Source organism: Chrysemys picta, chromosome 2 (assembly GCF_011386835.1).
Source record: "Chrysemys picta bellii isolate R12L10 chromosome 2, ASM1138683v2, whole genome shotgun sequence".
Lineage (NCBI taxonomy): Eukaryota > Metazoa > Chordata > Testudines > Emydidae > Chrysemys > Chrysemys picta.
The window spans coordinates 177,639,678-177,657,285 of record NC_088792.1 but is presented as its reverse complement, the minus strand read 5'-3'; the positions used below and the strand labels follow the sequence as shown (position 1 = coordinate 177,657,285).

The 17,608-nt window shown below is 45.1% G+C and overlaps 1 long non-coding RNA gene across 1 annotated transcript; it reads right to left on the bottom strand.

The window, feature by feature from the left end:
* Window positions 1-4,860: 4,860 nt before the first annotated feature.
* LOC135981633 (uncharacterized) lies at window positions 4,861-8,887 on the bottom strand. The gene is made up of 3 exons (XR_010598749.1): window positions 8,594-8,887; window positions 7,679-7,761; window positions 4,861-5,338 (listed from the first exon to the last, which is right to left on the bottom strand). It is a non-coding gene; the product is annotated as an uncharacterized LOC135981633 (long non-coding RNA).
* Window positions 8,888-17,608: the final 8,721 nt, after the last annotated feature.

Here is a 17,608-nt window from a genome sequence, read left to right as displayed (position 1 = left end):
TTAATACTGTATCAGTTAAAAAAGTTAACCAGTTAAACTATTAAAATTATATCATTTAACCAATTAACCATTAGCCGAGGTCACTCAGGCAGGCCAGCACGGGGGGCTGGGATCCCACTGAGGCTGCGGGCCTGGGGCCGCTCCAGATCGCTAGGCCTGAAGCGCTCGGGGTCCCGCCTGCCTGCTGGCCCGACACAGCTCTGGCCAGCTGGCCCAGCATGGCTGACCGGCGCTGGGATAAATGATTATGGTCCAGTTAATAGGAAGCCTAATGCTTACCAGTTAACCGGTTAACCTTTTACATCCCTAATGAAAATGTAGAAAAACATCCAAAATATTTAATACATTTCAATTGGTATTCTATTGTTTAACAGTGTGATTAACACTGTGATTAATTGCAATTAATTTTTTTGAGTTAATCATGTGAGTTAACTGTGATTAATCCTTAATAATAAGGAATAATTTTTACTCCTAAAAATAGAGACAATTTACCTAAAAACAAATACTGCAAAGTCAGAAAATAAATACTTCAAACCTGGCCTCCTAACAGCACATCTGGGTGTACGTGAAGGGCATGGCCCTGCACTAATACAGAGCAAGGAAGTATCAAACACATAAGTATACAAACTAAACTAGGTTTTAAATGGAATCTGAAACCTCAAAAGAAGTGCTATAGGGGACCAATGTGCTCCGAAGGACTGTCAGTGTCTAATGGTTTGAGATAGCTGCACTGAAGCTACTCCTCAACACAGGTAATGTTTCTCCATCAAGCATCCTCAGCAATTCCCTGTAATGACAATGTAAAGGGTAACAAACCTCATCGTCCTGCAATAGCTCTAGTCCAAAACTTCCTTGAAAAGCCAGAGACTGGGCCATGTTGCCATGATCAGATCTGGATCTGAACTTTCTCCAGGCTCAGCGGCATCTGGATCTAGGTTTGGCTTCAGCCCCAGTACACACACAGGCACCAGCCACAAATCTGGATCCAAACCTCCCCACAGTCTGGAGAAACTCAGAGGTGGGGGCTGGTTCAGGCTCGGTTTTGTAAGATGGGTTGACAGACCCCTGCGATCACCCCAGAGGGATGCAGAGTGACTACAGGAAAGCAGTTCACGAAGCAAATAGAGAACAGTCCTGCCCTGGCAGGGAGAGGAACCAGCCATGACCAGAGGGGAACGTCACCATCTCCAGAGTCTGGGGTCCCCAACTGCAACACCTCCCTCCTGAATACTAACACCTCCTCCCAGCCCACATAACTTGGCACAGCCCCCCCCGCAATCTGACTTCCTGCACAATCTGGCTCAGCACCCCATCCCATCTCCCCCACACCACTCATCCACCTGCCCTGTCCTCCCCCCTCCTCCACACACACACAGCATGGCTTAGCCCACCCAATGCTTGGCTCAGCTCCTCTTCTCCCCCGCCCTCACCTGGCACAACCCAACTAGAGCTCCGAGCAACCAGTCCAGAGGCAGACACTCGCCAGTGCCTGCAGTACCTCAGCCCCCAGGCCCGAACTAAACTTGCTCTTGCCTGAGCTACCATAGAACGCTCACCCCAAACCTACGGTCTAAGTTGGGCCCCTCCAGCGGTGGGGCAGGTTGCAGGAGGAGCTAGCCAAGCCATGCAGCGCCCGGAGGTTGCCTTGGGTGAAGGGCAGCCAAGCAGCACTGACTAAGCATCCTTCCCCAGTGATGGGTGATGGGGGAGCAGTAGGAGATTGTCCTCAGCCTTCCTGCCTGCCCAGGGCTGGGTGCAGCCTGCTCCAGCCTCTTGGATGGCAGGTCCCAGGAGACTCTGGTTCACATGTGCAACAGCTTGTCCAGGCTTTATGGACAAGCCAGCAGAGCAGCCCTGAGTGAGGATGGTATGACAGCCCAGGGCTCTTCCCCTTTACCCCCCCCAGTCATGCTAGGGGGAATCTGGTGGGTGGGAGGGAAGAGCTTGTACATTCCAGCAACTGTGGAGCTGGCAGAGTTCAAATCTGTGTTACCAGGGTTATTGGGGCACTGCTGAAAGGGGCAGAGTTAAGGTTGTGAGAGCGATCCCACTGGTGCATTGCCTGCTTTTCAGACATTTGAGTTTCATTGAACTCAGCATCAGCCGGGAACGATGTACCACCACACAGCTTTAACTCTGCATTAACATCAAGTTTTGCCATTGAAAAGCAATATGCCAACCCTCATGGCCCTGTGCCAGACACAGAGTCTGACAGACAGCCTAAAGTAGCGAGCCTATTCCTTCTCAGGTCGGGCATTTGTCCCCTTTGCTTACATGGATCTGGAAACTCCTGCCACAAAAATCAATTACACACAGAGGGATGTTCAAACCAATTATATAGAAGACTATTAGACAAGGGGGCGGGGACAGACCAACAGGCCAAAAGGGGATAGAGATTCAAGGGAATTCAATAACAACAGTAAAACAATAGAACAATCCCTTCCCCCACCCCTGGAGGTTCCTAAAACCTTTAGTGCCCACCCAAGAACTCTGATCCCAACAGTGGTGCGCACACAGCTGAGATGTGCTAGCCCAGTGAGGGAGCTGCTCAGTGTGGGCCTGCTTCTCAGCTACTCAGCCTTCACCTGCCCTCAGGACACACGTGCGTTTAAGTCCAAAGTGTTCGCCACCCGTTGCACTCTAGCAGTGTCCATCACACGTCCTATTCCCTGGGCTCACGTGCACCCGCTCCTAGAACAACATAGTCCTTCTTCCTTCCAGCGAGCCCCCTTCACCCCGTACACACACAGCTTACAGCCAAATGGCACTTACCCTCCAGATCCTCCCAATTATCATGGTATCCTTGAGCTTCTTGCCCCTCTCAGCCCTTGATCTTTCAGGACTTGGCTGTTCACACATAGGGACCATCTGCTGGCATATTACAGAAATTTTGTCTAAAGTCAAGTCCACAGCCCTGGGCCCATAGTTAGAATAAAATAAAATATTAATTTATTAGGATGTATATACCCACTCCTCCTCAGTTGGGAAGGTGAAAAACAGTGATGCAAGAAATACCAGCTGCAATGCCTGCCCCTAACTTGGGGAAAGTTCATGTGCCCCTAACTTGGGGAAAGTTCAAAGCCAGATACAAACTATGCTGCCCAGGCATCTCCAGTAAACATTTTTACCAATGTAGCTCAGTCTATACCAATTGGTAACCTATGCCTTTAAGATGTTTTTGATGAAATTTTCCTTCCAGTGGGAAGCCAGATCTCCCATTACATGAAAGCTAAGTTACGAAGAATGCCCTGGGGCCCTCATCAAATATATTCACAACTGTACAAAGAGGAGCAACTGCTCCCATTATACTAATTATGTAATACATTACGAGAAGGAACGTGCTTCAGGTAGCCTTTCTCACTAATATTTTCCTGGCAAAGATTTGTGTGGGTTGCTAGGCCAAATAGATGCTCCTGGGGGTTATAGGATTGTAAAACAATGTTTCACAAAAGCACTTCTTAAACAAAGTGCATGAACAATTGCTTAGCCTGTCTTCCTATTGCAGAATAAACATTTCTTAAAATAAATGGTAGTAGGGCATAGAGCTCAAAGCACCTTACAAGAGCTCAGCATCTCTCCTAGGCCACTTCGGTAAAAAATGAGCCTTTTCACAAGAATTAGTGTCAGGAAGGAGATAGATAGCACAAGTACATTTGGTTCAGTTCTTCCATTGAGTTTCTCCCACCCTTTTCTCATTAAGTTATTCATATTGGTCTGTCTTCTATATCCAAGTCAATCAGATGTTTTTGTCCCAACGCCTAATCATGGCTACTGTGCATTGTCTGCTCATGGCTGTTTTCCTTTATCAATAGGCAACATCATTCTTAACACTTGAATAAGTGTGCAGTGGAACTACTGAATGTTCCTTTTATCTCTTCTAAAATGAGGGGTTTTGTTTTAAATTGTCCTCGAAGGGACATAAATTGACCTGTATTTTTTTTTTTAATTGTCAAAACTTCCTTGCTGTCTATCTGAGCTGACATCTTTATTTTTCAGGTATGAGGAAGAGGTAGGGGAAAATATTTTTCTAATGTGACAAGCAACTTTACGTAACAAAAGAGTCTTCTGTCCTTTGGGTCACAGCATTAAACCCCAGACAATTTCTTAGCACGCTGGGTGAAGAAAGAAGGAGAAGGACAGAAATATGAGAATAAGCTTTACCAACACCTAACTGCTTTACAGCAGATTTCTTTAAATAAAACAAATATTTACTCACAAAGATTTCTGAAGTTATTGTAATACATTGGTATTTCAAACAGTTCTTGATGAATAAAGCTCATTACATTCTCACACGCCTTCATCTTTATAGCGTACATTCACAGGAACAAAAGAAATGGCACAGTGCCCACTGCTGTATTGTAGAAGTCATCCATATTTACAATGTTGGGGGTGCCTTCAAAACACAAAGTGAAGCACTGAGCATTGGGATAGAACCTTCAAAAGGGATTGCATCCACTGTACAAAAGGACAGTTATGTATTAGTATGTTGAAGTACATTTGTTGCAGCCTTATAGCAAGTACTTGTTAAAAATATAGAACATAGTTCTTTAAAATGAAGGCATAAAACGGAGTAAGTTAGTGGATGGAAAGACAAGACTTTTCAAAATTAAAAAAAAGACATGAAAATATTAGACAGAAGGTAAACATTTTATCTGATGCCTTTTATTACCCCCTCACAGGCTGAAGCAAAACCATTCTCTTATAGTCATAGGTTTCTTTTGTTTGATTTTTGTCTTAAACAGCACAGAGAATATTTTAGGATTGCCATTGTAGTTACTCAGTGTGACTGGGTAGTCTACCTTCTTACGTGTAGTGGTGCCTAGTGGTCAGCCCACCCAACAAATGGCTTGGTCCTTTAAGGTTTGAATTGATACACACACACATACACACAGAGGCCTAGGGGTTATTGATAAAGAGGAAGCAGTCCTAGGAATAAGAGGTGCTTGGGAGACAATCTCATCATTATATCTTTAAGGGCCCAGGGCCAAGAACCTTGCAGCGATGGTGGGTCAAGGCTCCTCTCTTGCTCAACCAATTGGGGATAAGCTGTGGGTAGGGGGCCAACATAAATGCTGTCTTCACCCTCCTAACAGAACAGATGCAAGTAGGAGTTGTCTGTTGGTTTGGTCTAGCTTGAGGATTAATTGGGGGAAAGGGGGCGGGGAAGCTGGCTAAAGCATAACAGCCCAAGGAGGAGAGCTGAGGACTCCTGTTTAAGGAGAGAGGTAATACTTGCCTGAATTACTCAACTCCAAGGGAAGGCTGGGGTTCCTGCCATAGAGACAGAGTGAGTGTCTCATGGATGTATACTCTGGTCCAGGAGATGAGCTGAGGATTCCTATTTAAGAAGAGATGGGGAACTGGTTAACTCATAACCTGACAGCCTCCTCTTCAAGGAGGAGAGCTGGGGGGACTCTTGTTGTGAGGGTGTGAAAGACCTTTTGACACACAACCCCAGCTCCAGGCAGGGAGTTGTGGGGGTCTCCTGAACTGGGATGAAGAGCTGACCTCTCCTAGGGGGACCCAGAGTGGAGTGATATGGGGCAACTAACAAAGTAATTCACCCTTTGTAGAAAAACTTAATAACTCATTCCTCATGAAGGGGGCGCATGTGTTTGAACCAAACAAAATCTGATAATTCATTGAAAGAACCTGAAGGGGTCCTGAGTGCAACACACCTGCATTGCCACAAGAGGGTGTGGTGGAGAGGCTCACTCCTGGACAGGTAGTGTTGTTAAAAATGCCACAGTTTATGAAGCAGGAACTCTGGGCCCCAATCCTACAACTGGATCCCTTGAAGTTAATGGGCTCCAGATAAGAGTCTGCCCACGTGGAACCCCAGTGGCATCAATGGATCTAATAGCCTGATAAAGGCCCAGGTTTTTAGTTAATATTTTTAAAAGTTTTCCTTGAATTTCATACAGAATTGGCCACCTGTAAAGCCCAACACATCTAGGGAGGGTAGGAGCTCCCAGTGAATGTGGAAGATTGTTAGGGTTTCCAAGACCATTGCAAACAATTTTCTCATACCACAGAAGAGGTACATTTCAGGTGATTTTCAGTCTCTGTATTAGGAAATCTTATTCTGAGTTTGGCTTCAGTAGGACTCTTCCCACTCTTATTTAAAACCAAAATCTCTAGCCACCTTCAAACAGTAAAGAAACCAAAACAATAAGACATCATGAGGGGGGAAAAAATTCTACAAGTCATTTCAGAAACAGCAGTCACAAAGAGCACCTGTTGAATGTGAATATCTGCTTTAGGCCTGAAAAATCAGTTCAGATACAGAGGTAATCAATTAAGTGCCAATTTGGAGCAATAAGCTGTGCCTTTGCTAAACTGCAAGTTTGAAGGGCTTTTTTTTTTTATAAGGATAGCTTACTATACATATTTCATGAATTATCATGGGGGTGCCTGTGTTTCTTTTAATATTGACAGTGATCAAAGGTTTTAAATACTCCCTTATTGGCTTTTTTAAAAAATGGTAGCTGTATATCACTTAATGATTATGTAGAGTCAATCAAAAGACAAACTGCAAAATCTGTGAAAAGCTTTGAATTCAAAATTTCAAAAATGAGTTAACTGACCTAGACTTAATATTATGCCCAGTTAGGTGTTATGTAAATTCAACAATTTGGGGATTACATTGATTGCTATTAAGTTAATAACATCAACATTTTTGTGGGGTGTGTGTGTGTGTGTGTGTGTGTATATATACACACACACACACACACACAGGTGCAACTATTATATATATATATATAGTTGCACCTGTAACTTTTTGTCTCTCTCTTACTGTCCAAGTTAGCATGGGATGTTAGGAAGAGCATATTCCTGCCTTTTTAGAAGGATGATTAATAGATACACACACTACCTAACCAGCTAAATGTGAAGACATCTGAAGACATTTGGTAACTGCAGGTGGGCAGGAGAGGGAATAAAAAAAATCACAGTAGGATATTCACACTTTTCATTTCAGTTGCCTCACATGTCAGAACTGACCGACCGTTGTCACCATCTGATAGTGCTGGTGTGAAATGAGTGATCTGATTCAGTAAGTGAACAGGTTTCTGCCTCACTGAAGCCACCCTCACAGGGCCAGCTCCAGCTTTTTTGCCACCCCAAGTGGCGAAGAAAAAAGAAAAAAAAACATCCGATTGAGCTGCCGCCGAAGAAGAAGGAGGGGAGTGAGGAACCCGCCGCCGAATTGCCACCGAAGACCCGGACGTGCGGCCCCAATTACGGACAGAGTGCCGTCCCTTTCTATTGGCTGCCGCAGGCACCTGCTTCCTTCTCTGGTGCCTGGAGCCGGCCCTGCACCCTCACAATAAACAGGCCCTGCTGACAGTCTCAGGAGTCACACTGAGGACTGAATAGCACCGAGACTGAAATCTTTCTTGTCCCTAAAAGGTGATCCCTCAGGAATAGACTGAGGCAAGATAAGTAATTATGCACTGTTGCTCCCTGTGCTGTAAATATCCTGTAGATAGACGGAAAGCCACTCTTCAAAGCTATAAATATGGCACCTTTTAGGACCATGAAGACTGAAAAGAAATCCCTGAATGATGCTCTTCTGGGAGAGCCCTGACAAAGCAGTTTAAAATTACATGCAGCATAAGAGGTTCTCATTTAACATCACTCACAAAGAGAACCCTTCTACATTTGCATGATTACTCACATCTAGTGGTGCTGAAGAGTTGGCCGTATGGTTCCACCCACAGCTCATCCAGCTCAGGTTACCTAGAGATGTCCAGGTGTGCACTGGGGGGGTATTGAAATGAAACACATACAGTAATGGCTTCATGAGCTATAAAAACAAATGCGTGGATGCACTTTCACAATGAGAATACATACGTTTGTGTACTAACTTTGCAATTCAATACACCAAAAATCATACAAGGCAATTAGCTTTCTATTTTAAATATAAAAGCAAGCTGCATTAAGTAAGATGTGCTGCAGACTTTGACTAACCAGGCTAGAGGGTGTATTCAGCACTGTGTAAAAAAATACTATTTTCATGAGCTTTTAATTCACAAAGATACTTTTGCAATTCACACTTACAACTTCAGCATTCTCCATTAACAGCAAAGACACAATCTTTAGAGGAGGAGAGAAAGATGCACAGATGTAATTAACTGCCCTTTGAATATGGCCTGTGAACCCACCTTGCAGTAATTTCACCTGGATGATAATTATCTGTTTATATAAGAGGTAGACAGAGAACACTTGCCCTCAAAAGGGAAGGGTATGAGGGGAGTGAAATTTTTCTTTGCTTTAGCGTGTAACAGCACTTCCAAATGCCTCACAACCCTGTTTTTCAGTTGCCTCTTGTGACCCCCATAGGGGGTTGCAACCCACCAGCTGAAAAAAGCTGGTATGCAGCAAGTCTCCAGTAGCCTTGACCCCTGGAAGCCTATCCCCCTCCCCTCACTGCCAGGTGCTGGCCATTCACAGGACATACCAGGACAGCAGTCTGGGCTTGGCAGACTCCACTGTCTGTTCAAGCAGAAGAATGAGACAGGGCAGCTACAGCAGGGAAGCAGCAAGAAATATTCCTCACCCCCTGCACTTAGCACAGCCAGAGCACTCTTACCCCAAATTAGAGGGAGCTGCAGACTCTGGTGTCTTGGTGGCTCCGGCACAAAGGACAGACACCACACTGGGGAGGGTGGAAGAACCCAAGCATGTAGCAGATGCTAGCAGCAGATTTTGTACAGGTCACAGGACAGCCAAGAGCTGATAGATTCCTGGGCACCTGAGCTGAGAGGAGGAGCTGCCTGTGGCCCTGCTCTGGTTCCCTGTCTCAGTATGATGCCTTCATTTAAACTGCTGCTCCTCACCCTGGAAGATTCAGTTACTAGACCTGGTCTGAGGCTTCTGATCCAGTTCTGTGTATCTGTGGGAGCAGCTGCTTTTACCTATCTGGCCTGTTTGATTCCCATGTGGGCAAGTGAGGGGCTTAACAACCTACATAAAATGCTATGAAGTTATTGACTCTCTCAAGTAGTCAGAACCTCCCTTTTATATTCCACCCATAAGATAAATCCTGGCACCAAAAACCTGAAATGCTTGCATTGCTGATTTAGTAGGAGGATCAGCATTCCAAATTATCTTTAACAGTCAGTTGCGATGGCCATCAGAGGCCCTGTACTTAATCACAGAGTGCTAGTTCCTCCAGTTTAAGCCAAAGCTGAATTTGATCTGGAGTCCTGCAACGCACATGTGAGCTCAGACTAAGGAAGCATGTGTCCCATGTTGTTTTCAAAGGTCTGTAACTCTCGGGTACTCTCAAAGCAAAATCACCATGTTTAAGAAATGTGTTTGCTAAGCCTGTGTTCTTTGCTTTCCCTCCATGCCTATATGGAGCTCTAAGGGTAGTGTGTAAGCAATTAAGAGACAAGGGAAATCTCAGGTTTCAGAGTAGCAGCGTGTTAGTCTGTATCCGCAAAAAGAACAGGAGTACTTGTGGCACCTTAGAGACTAACAAATTTATTAGAGCATAAGCTTTCGTGGACTTCAGCCCACTTCTTCGGATGCATACAGAGTGGAATAAATATTGAGGAGATATATATACACACATACAAAGAGCATAAACAGGTGGGAGTTGTCTTACCAACTCTGAGAGGCCAATTAAGTAAGAGAAAAAAAACTTTTGAAGTGATAATCAAGATAGCCCAGTACAGATCTTGATTATCACTTCAAAAGTTTTTTTTCTCTTACTTAATTGGCCTCTCAGAGTTGGTAAGACAACTCCCACCTGTTTATGCTCTCTGTATGTGTGTATATATATCTCCTCAATATTTATTCCACTCTGTATGCATCCGAAGAAGTGGGCTGTAGTCCACGAAAGCTTATGCTCTAATAAATTTGTTAGTCTCTAAGGTGCCACAAGTACTCCTGTTCTTTTTAAGGGAAATCTCAGTCACTCAAGTTTTTGGGCTCTAGGGTAGTTGGAGAGCAGTGAACACACACACACACACACACCTGGACTCAAGGAAGGATGTCAGACAAGATCTGAGCCCAGGAGTGTGTGTCCTAAGGCCCCAGCGCTAGAAACAGTGACTGGCGTGTACCCAAACCCCGTTCATTTGGAAGCATGTGGAACCCAGTGATTGGGTTCACTCAACATACTAATGCTTGTACAGTAGGGTACAGGGCCCAGTAGTAACAAAAGGTGTTTTCAGAGCCAGAGAAACACATGGGGAAAAAATCAGACAATTAGGCGCCAGCGCTTTCTCTAATTCCAGTGCTGCAGACTAGAACCCCACTGGGGAACACTCCAGTGTCGGACAGAGCTCTGCAATTGAGCCCTCACCCAGCAAACCTCTGAAATGCAAATGAATATTCATCTCATGGAGTACAGAACTGAGTGGAGTTCAGATCTTCATTTACAGAGTTATTGGGTTACCATGATGGAAAAGGCTTAGAGCATTCTGCAGAGCCACGGTTTTATACCACCAGTTCTGCCAATGGAGGAGGGGCAGCAGGGGAGAAAGCTGCTGGAACTGACTAAATTTTGAATTTAATACAAAGCAGAGGACTGCCAACGTTGCAGGAAAGCCTTATTTTTTTTTACTGTTATAGAGTAGTTTGTACTATTAAATAATATGAAGGGACAGAGGAAAAACAATTGTTCAAACCTGCAATGTGGGATCAGTAAAGAGGTGTAGTAGCACTGCAGGACTTGAGGCCACTTCCTGTTCAACGAAGTGGGAAAATGCTGCATGCTTCCAGGGGCTCTGACTTTCTGGTTATGAGAGAGCTAACACAGAACACTCTACAACAATTGCAGTGTAAAATTGTTTTAATAACTGAGCTGAGGGAGTGTTTGTGGAAGGTATTTGTAAGTGTCACAGAGTGTGGGGGGACACAAGGCCCTGCACCCCCAGCTTCCTGCGATTCACCATGACTCTCAGCCAGCCAGTAAAGCAGAAGATTTATTTAGACGACAGGAACACAGTCCAAGACAAGTCTTGCAGGCACAGACAACAGGATCCCTCCCAGTTAGGTCCATCTTGGGGTCCCAGGGCACCACAGCCCCCTTGGAAGGTCAGAGCCCTGTCTGCCTCCCAGCCATTCCACCAGCCAGCTCCTGGAAACTCTCTCCGCAGCGTCCCCTCCCACAGCCTTTGTCCAGTTTCCCGGGCAGAGGTGTCACCTGGCCTCTAACCCCTTCCTGGGTTCTCACGATACATGCTCAGGTATTCTCCCTCACGGCCAGTCTCCCATCCCCCAATGCAGACCATCCTAGCCAACCTCCCCTGCCTTCCCAGCCAACACTCCCCACTCAGCCTTCAAAGACCACATTAAGAACAGTCCCAGTTCGTCACAGTAAGTATTCAAAGATGGGCCATGTAAATACTAGTACAACTGTCTGGAGTACTTTTAAGCAACAAATGGCATAAAAGGGAAACTGAAAAGTCCCTTTTTCTATATTTCTTAGCAAAACACTGTAGTGTCACTACTGTGAGCTATACTGCTCTGAGATCATTACATTGGTAAGGTGGATATTGTCTTGTGGTTTTTGTTTTTATTTATGTAATAGTAATTTGTACTTCAGTTCTTATTTTTCAGATATTTATAATTTCTTTATGTATTTACCAAAGAATCCTTCTTGGACAGGTGGTCTGTGCTAGTGTCCAGCCTGCAAAGGAATAAATATTATAAAAAAAAGAGATCAGTAATATCAACAAACCAGCTATCATGCTTACAGGGCTAGCTGCACCTCTGTCCCCTTTCTGGTCTGAGTGCACTCTCTTACCTCTCACGACTTTACCTATCCCAGGTTGAAATCTTGCAGTTCTCTCTCTTCTCCCTGGACTGGTTTTATTTGGTGGTCTGCTGCTTCTGGGCTCAGCCGACTAGCACTGACTGGTGTAGCCTGATCTAGCTATCTATAGATTACCATATATACTCGTTCATAAGCCGAATTTTTTTAGTAAAAAAAGGAAGCACCAGAGAAGGGGGTCGGTTTATGAACGGGTATAGAGGGGGAGAGGTGGGACACAGCCCCTCCCCCCAACAGAGGGAACAAGGAGAGGCAGAAGAGCCAGAAGGGAAGAGGTGGGGCCAGAGTCTCTCCGCTTCTGGCCACGCTGCTCTCCCCCCGGCCTCTGAAGCAGCAGCAGCTCTGGGGCTGGCAGGCGGCAGCCGTGCCGCCCAGCCCGCCGGAGCACGCTGCGGCTGTGCCACCCGGCCCAGCCCGCTGGAACATGTTGTGGCCGCGCCGCCCGATCTGGACGCCGGAGCAGGCTGCAGCCGTGCTGCCCAGCCTGCCAGAGCAGCTCCAGCCAGGCCAGAGACATCCTCCCCTGGCCCTCCCCAGATAAGGTGGGAAGGGATGGGATGGGGAGAGTGCAGGGGTCCTGGGCTAGGGGTGGGGTCATGTGGGGGGGTGGTCACAGGGGTTACTCCCCTGACTCCCAGCTTCTCCCCCCAAAAAAATTTCCCCACCAGTTGCTGTCCCGGCCCATCAGGGTAAGCCGCTGGTGCGCCGGGACACTTTGTTTACTTAGGTTTACCTCCATGCCTGTGGACGCTCAAGGTAAACAAACCATCTCGGCCCGCCAGCAGCTTATCCTGATGGCCCGGGAGCCAAAGTTTGCTGATCCCTGAATTATAGGGTCAGCTTATGAACGGGTTATAAAAAATTTCCATTTTTACTTATCTATCTTGGGGGTGGGGGGCTTATAAACGAACCGGCTTATGATCGAGTATATATGGACTTAAGAATCCCCAATTATCACGTTGTGGGTTGACAGATTCTTGTCCTAAGGTCAGGCCCAGTATTATTTAAATTATTATATAGTTGGGAACCCCAATGTGCCCAGTTGCAACACTCACACAATAGGAACTCATCTATATTTACAAATACATTTAACACAGTCACACACACCCCAACTCAGTAAGATGGAGAGAGATACCACAGAATGTACATCTGCACATCTATATACTCACACCATCTCTTGTAGAACAACCTGTAATGTTAAAACCATCATCTTCCTCATTACCTTCTCCTTCATCACCAGTGCACCATCATTCTGGTACCTCCCAAGGACTACATCTCCTTCTCTCTCCTGCCCTAGGCTGGGATGCAACTTTTATAATATGTTATGCTGACGCCACTATATTTGATGTATATTCAGCAGGGGATTTTTCCCTTTTCCTTCTTTGTATTTCCTTAACTCACCAATATTGGAGTGTCTTTCTTCTAGAGGTTAGTATATCAATGATCTCAACTTATTAACATATAATTCAATTCGTTACCATGGCCCTTTTGTGGTTAGGTAGTGCATATACCTGTTATATACATCAATTCATTGCCATCAGACTTTTGTGGCTGGATCATGTACCTGTGGTCAGAATTTCCCCTTAAACACTCTAATTTTGGCTCCCCAGTACTTGGGGTTTCCGATGGCCGTTTATCTGTTTAAAGATAATCTGTTCAAAGGTCATAGGTCTCAAGCCTTATGCTAACTTGCTGAAGCTGATACAGGCCTGTAGGTCCCTTGCATTACTGCTGAATAGAATGCTAAGCAGTGAATAGAATGCAAAGCAGTGAATATAATAAAGGCAAGCTAGTCCACTAGGTTACACTGGTGACAAAGGATGACAAAGGCCACTTCTCTAGAGAGGCTTCTAGCTCACATCTGCCCATCATGGTAGTACCCTTATAATACCTGAAACAAAGTTGTTTAAATTCCCCTATACAGTTGTATTGTAATATAGCACATAATACTAACTGCCGAAGAGATACCTGTCCAACACTGTACCAACCAACACTGTCAGCTGGGTCTCGGCCTAGGTTTCAGGGGCTGTCTCCAGTTCTGTCTCTCCTTCGGGGTCTACCTCAGGCGTTGGCATGCCGAAGACGTTCAAGGCAATCTCTTCCTGTTTAGGGCCCTGGTTGGAGTCTTTGGTCACTTGAGTGGCATCGGTACTGTTCAGAAAAAGCTGGGGTTCAGTGGTGTCTCTCTGGTAAAAATCTGGTACAGCTCCTTCTAGTAGGTGCAGGTACTGGTACCATTGCTAGTGGTCTTGATTTTGTACCTGGAACTTTTATCATTCTCCTGGAGCACCTTTGCTTTGTTGTAGCACTGGGCCAGATCACCAAATCTCCTTTACCAGGACTGGTAGGTGCTTGTCGATCCTGGCATTCTGCTGACAGCTGTTCAGATGGGTTTGGATATGATCGTCTCCCCAGAGGCCAAGGAAGTCCAGGACCTCTGTCCAGGACCATGTGAAAGCATGGGGCGTGGCTGCAATAATGGATAGGTGACTGGGTGTATGAACTGGAAACACAAAGGGGTGCACCTGGTGGCTTCCCATGAGCATTCAGATATGGAGGTGACATCTGGTCAAGTTTACCATAGAGCAGTAGAGGGCACACAGCCAGTTAGGCATAGGCCAACCCAGGTGTGCAGCAATGTAGTGCGGAATAACAGTGGGAGGACTGCCTGAAGCAGAGTAGCTCATTTGAAATGGGGATGTGACCACAGGAACCTTATTCCAGGATAGCTCATTCCAAAACTGAGTTGATCAATCTGCTTTGGAAGTGGATTATTGTGGAAGGAGATGCCAGATAATTTAAAAAATAAAACTTCTTGTGTGTGGACTTTCCTGTGTAGATAAGCTCTTAGTCCTCCATACAGCTACTCCCCTCTCTTAAGTGTGTGTTCCCGTTTAAACATGCCAGAAGAAGTCTCAGGATCTCCTGTGTTAATGGACCTTTACCTCTCTTGACATTGTCTCTTAAGAATTCTCAAGTGTTTGCAGAGGAGTGGCTTATCTTGAGCCATTCTTGCCCTTTCCCAACAGTCCCCTATTAAACTACCTTATTGTATTCATACTGTAAGCATTCCAATAACTAGGTCAACATACAGTACCCATAAAATATTACCCAGAGAAGCTCCAAATCTGTCACAGTCATCTGAAAGCTGGGGAACCTAATCATGTATTAATCAGGCTGTTGCCTCTGCCAGTGTCTGCCATACAGATAAAGTGGAACAAAGCTCTTAAGTACTTTTCTCTAATGTGCAAGAAACAGCATGCCTCTGAGAGTTATCCATTTGTCCATTATCTGATCATTCCTAAAAGTCAAGTGCATTGCAGGAGAATAATTTTAAACACCAGAGACATTTACAGCAGCTTCCCTTTCTGATGGGTTTAGGCTGAAAGCCGGCCATCTACAGTATAGGGGACTATAGTAGTGCCCCAGCTACTTTATCTACAAAGATATGGTGACCAAAGGGAGAGAATATGAACACAGACAAACCCCAGATATAAGAGGGGTAGCCGTGTTAGTCTGAATCTGTAAAAAGCAACAGAGGATCCTGTGGCACCTTTAAGACTAACAGAAGTATTGGGAGCATAAGCTTTTGTGGGTAAGAACCTCACTTCTTCAGATGCAAGTAATGGAAATCTCCAGAGGCAGGTATAAATCAGTATGGAGATAACGAGGTTAGTTCAATCAGGGAGGGTGAGGTGCTCTGCTAGCAGTTGAGGTGTGAACACCAAGGGAGGAGACACTGTTTCTGTAGCTGGATAGCCATTCAGTCTTTGTTTAATCCTGATCTGATGGTGTCAAATTTGCAAATGAACTGGAGCTCAGCAGTTTCTCTTTGGAGTCTGGTCCTGAAGTTTTTTTGCTGTAAGATGGCTACCTTTACATCTGCTATTGTGTGGCCAGGGAGGTTGAAGTGTTCTCCTACAGGTTTTTGTATATTGCCATTTCTGATATCTGACTTGTGTCCATTTACCCTCTTGGAACACATGAACGGTGTGCTCAGGGCATTTGTACAGCTGGGCTTATGGCTCACCCATGTTTGCTTAAAGTTTGCATAAGGTTATGAGCAAGCATGCATGTATAGCCTCTGTATGCTTTGCACACAAACATATTTTGCATACTATTTAATGCCCTGTGCAGACATTAATGCATATTATTCCAATTTTTCCACATATATCCACATGGATTATATGGAGATCCACTAGTCTTCATGCATATTCCTATGGCTTACCAGATAGTGTGCCAGACTGGGACTCAAGAGACAGTGATTCTACTCCAGGCTCTGCCAGTGGCCTGTTGAGATGCCTAGGGCAACTCTCTATGCTTCGGTTTTCCCATCTGTAAAGTGGGGATAATGATATTGGCCTCCTCTGTAAAGCTCTTTGAAATCTACTAATGAAAAATGCTAAGAGCAAGGTGGTGGTAGAATTAGGTGGTTGATAGAATTGTAGGGAGGAGATTGGCACCATGTCAATTGGTTCCTAACTAACTATTGGTGTGTAACACACATTCTGAGCCTGCCTTATTCAAAAACAGTGTACAAGGACTCAGCTTAGTGTGGGCTTAATTCCAATGTTATAGTTTATAAATGTGTGATGTTAATCTGCTTTCTGCTGTGGAAACCCTAATAAAACCAACTGCCAGGCCTATGCAATTGGGAGAGGGATGTTCATTGATTAAATAATTAGAAGTGTGTGTGTGAGGTGGGGGAGATTGGTGGCGGCATCACTGATAAATAGAGATATGAGCCAAACAGAGGGAAATAGGAGTGTAGCAGGATAGGTGAGCCCTTTAAGATAGTTTCCTAGTCTAGCACTACCCAGCATTGAAGAATATTGAGAATTGTAGGCTACTGTGGCAAGGCATGTTAAAAAAGAGAGTTTGGGTCTATGAACAGCTCCTTTCCCTCATAGCAGAGAGAATCTGGGGAGTGGCCAGAGGGGCCACTAGTCTTTCTATTAGGAGTGTTGGAAGGAAATATAGAGTTGGAGAAGAAACCCCTGGGAGGGGAAATAAAATCCCCTGGAAGGAGAGTTGTTAGTTTATTGAGATTTTTTTTTGGGGGGGGGGTCTTTTGATTTTCACTACCAGACCCTAAGAAGTCAGACTGAGGTGTAAGCAAAGTGGTCTGCCCTAAGAGGACAATTGGGTGTGGTGGCTGGAGAGCCAGCCATTGATAAATCCCAAGTGGGAAGAAATCTGGGAACTGTGTCAAACCCTCTAACTAGGATTTTGCTTGGGAAGAGAGGCATGAAGGCATCTTGGAGAAAAGAGTGGAGAGAGTTTGAGGGTTTTTTTTTTGTTTTGTTTGTTTTTTTGCTGGAGCTCCTAGCTGGTGGAATACAGGAATTCCCTTTCACTGTTGCAGCAGTCAGGTGAGAGAATGCCCCAAAGATGATCCATTGTTAACTATAGAAGGAATGATTTGGGGGTGATGGGGAGGCTCTATTGGATCATAGAAGTTGAGAGGCACATGTGAGGTGCGGAATAGAAAGGTCATTAGACCAACAATTGGAGCATACGAAGGAACCCTGGCAGACTCCTAATAGTTCCTCACAGCTCTATCCTGACTCTGTATCCAAACCTTCACCCACCCCTATTTTGCAATAATTACCTTTTCCTTCAGCTACAATGTGTTTCATAATGCACCTCCCTGTGGGTAACATGCTCTTACTGGCACTGACTCCCAGGAAATGCTGGGCTGTGAGGGGAAGCTTTTATTTAAACATGAATGAATGCCTGGCATTACCCACAGTAGTTTTATGAAGTGCTCCTCAATAGAACATCTCAGTGCCCTTTGCTTAGCTTAGATCATGTAGTATA